The sequence below is a fragment of the Cupressus sempervirens genome, chromosome 8 (assembly GCF_028749045.1).
Source record: "Cupressus sempervirens isolate cs-2001-9-10 chromosome 8, ASM2874904v1, whole genome shotgun sequence".
NCBI classification, from domain to species: domain Eukaryota; kingdom Viridiplantae; phylum Streptophyta; class Pinopsida; order Cupressales; family Cupressaceae; genus Cupressus; species Cupressus sempervirens.
The window spans coordinates 736,931,351-736,934,335 of NC_143125.1; the positions used below are offsets into that span (position 1 = coordinate 736,931,351).

General features: G+C 33.5%; 1 pseudogene; it reads left to right on the plus strand.

Annotated features, from left to right (window-relative positions):
* Positions 1 to 1,516: 1,516 nt before the first annotated feature.
* LOC149544538 (mavicyanin pseudogene) lies at positions 1,517 to 2,099 on the plus strand (annotated as a pseudogene).
* The last annotated feature ends 886 nt before the right edge of the window (positions 2,100 to 2,985 follow it).

Here is a 2,985-nt window from a genome sequence, read left to right on the forward strand (position 1 = left end):
TTAGACCCACTTTGTGGAGATTTTCTTGTTGACTATATACTCTAAAAGCATAACACTTCTGGGTACTCTTCCGAAACACATAAATTTAAGATAAGATGTAAGGAGGCAAAGAAGTGGACCACAAAAACATCAAACTACCTAATCAAGAAAAACTATAACAGCTAATAGGTCAAAGAATAAACCTTGAATCTTCAATAGGGCACACATAAACATAGGATAAATTGCCACTTCTCTAACACTTGAATATAAAAAGGTCCACAATAGAAATGGCATAAGAGGAGATTTCATAAAACCTAGGGCCAAACTCCCACCAACACCTAATCCCTTCTTATCATCACCATTTTATTCATCTCTACAATTGCCTAAAATTTTTGAACACCCCTAAAACTTATTTTTCTCTAGCTTTCACTAATCTCATTTCACCAATTCCACTTGCATTTATCACATTCACAAACATGAATAGCCATGTTTGATGATTTAAAGATGTTCTCCTAAGTTTGATGTTTTATGTGTTTACAGATGGGCTTAAAGAGAATTTGTGCAAGTTATTGATTTCCTAAAATATCTAAGTAATAAGCAAGAAGCAAACTATAATTAATATCAAAAAATGATGTAGTCACATATTCCTAATGTATACTAGATAGGAGACATGAATAAATTAAATGTAAAATAGTATATTATTTATTAATAGAAAATAACTATTCATAAAAAATAACTCAATAACTACAAGATGGTGAAATCTATTTTGTTAGATATGATACTAACAAATATACTATCTCCACTATATTTGTCCCAGGCACAATTAAAATTATTTTTTATCTTATCATTTCTCTTTTCATATATTTTACGTGTTTCCAAAAAGAATTTAAAAATCTAGGAAATAATATCCCTAAAAAATCAGTTTCAACAACAAATTACAACCTTTGATTTTGTTTTTCTTATTTAAAAAAAAATTATTCTGTCTTTTTCAAATGAAATATAGAACAAACAAGGCATAGAAGCATTTGAGATGAACTATCTTGATTCATTGATCACGTTGCTCTTGGAACGTAAACGATGTTACAAGTATATCGTTCAATTTGGCGTTCTATGCTGCAGGCCATTTACAAATCAAACGCTATATCCTGTCGTTTCTATTTGTCTGTCAATCAAATCAATATTTTTTTCTGTCCTTTCTACTTGTTCCAATAAAGTCTGCCGTCTACAAATCAAGGCATCCATCTATATATACGGAACATCGTTTCAATGAAAACAATATATATGTTTAAACTATCTCAATAGAATAGGTATTTAATTGGATGTACTGTTCAATTACGCGTTCTAGGCTGCAGGCTATTTGACCCGAAAACGTCTGTTCTTTGTAGTTTCTATTCGTCTCCATCAAAATCTGCCATCTACGAAGTATTACCTGACTCTATATATACAACACCGTTTCAATGAAATCAACATATATGTTTAAACTATCTCAATAGAATATGTATTTCCCTTCTTCCATAGCAATCTAATCGCTAGTCAAATGGCTAGAATTAGCTGGATCTCCATGGGACAGAAGAGTTTAACAATGATAGTAGCGCTCGCATGTCTGATATCTATGCTATCTGTACGGGTAGAGGGCAAAGATATTATTGTGGGTGACGGCGAGTGGAAACTCGATTTTAATTACACGGCTTGGGCAGAAAATCAAATGTTTACGGTTGGGGACACCCTCGGTAAGCAAATTCAAAGTGACTTTCTTAGAAAGTAGCTGTTTTCAATTATATGTATTGAAGATTCTAATGATCATGAATATGAATGTAGTTTTCAATTATGCCAAGGGATCCCACAATGTTCAATCTGTAAGCGGAGCTGCATTCAAAGATTGCAGCACAGGATCGGACGCTGTATCGTATGAAAGTGGAAACGACATGGTTCCATTAACGAAGGCCGGAAATATGTGGTTCTTATGCTCTGTTGGAAAGCACTGCAATAATGGCATGAAATTTAAAATCACAGTTATGGCCGCTGAACCACCACAATCCATGGCCACCCCTTCTTTCTCGTCTGCCTCTTCTGCTTTCTCGGCTCTCATTCTCGCCTGCATGGCGGTTTTTGTCCTTTAAGGGCCATTAAGAGAAGAGTGCTAGTGGATTTAGGCTTTGTTTTTCTAGTTATGCTATTATGACTACCTTTTTCTAAGGAGGGCATTGTTTTGCCATTTAAATTGTTCTATTTATTCAGATTGTAATATCTATACCGACTTACGAATGGAAGGGTTACATAATATTATTTTCGTATGTGTGTTAGATATATATTTTTTTCTTTATGGTACCGTAAATTTTTTTATTTTTATATCTGTATAGATTTAATTGTTCTGTTTTATTACATAAGGGTTTAAATCCTGATCTATTATGACTAAACAAAGTATGGACTGAGTCAAAGGTCGATGTATTAAAGAGTGTGAATTGAAACTTTAATGTAAAAAAATAAACACAAACAAGTTCAGAAATTCTATCACTCTTCTCATTGATCTATAAAATAGGTATGCGTCAAAGTGTTGAGTTTATTGCCCGTGTCAAACTATTCATGTATTCTTGGTTACTAATGTTTACAATCATTTTCAATGGTTAAGAAACATTATAAAGTGTAATGATGTACAATGGTCTACTTGTGTTAATGATTTCATAGCATTATCTTCTGATGGATGGATTCATAATTTATTCAATTCATCTCATCTAATTTTTCCATTAGTTTAATCAATTACATTATACAATTATAAACATTAAACATTATTTATTAATTAATCTCTTATTTATTTTTTTGATGGAGGGTTCAGACTTGCAAGGCAGCCTAGTTAGGCATGAACCGTGCAAGCTACCAACCAACGAAGGCCACCGCATAGACTTTTCAGGAACTCGATACGAACCCACTCGTTCCTAAAACCTCTTCGGCTTAGAGCCAAGGACCGAGGGGCATCCATGCCATCAAAATCACCCGGGGCACAATCCC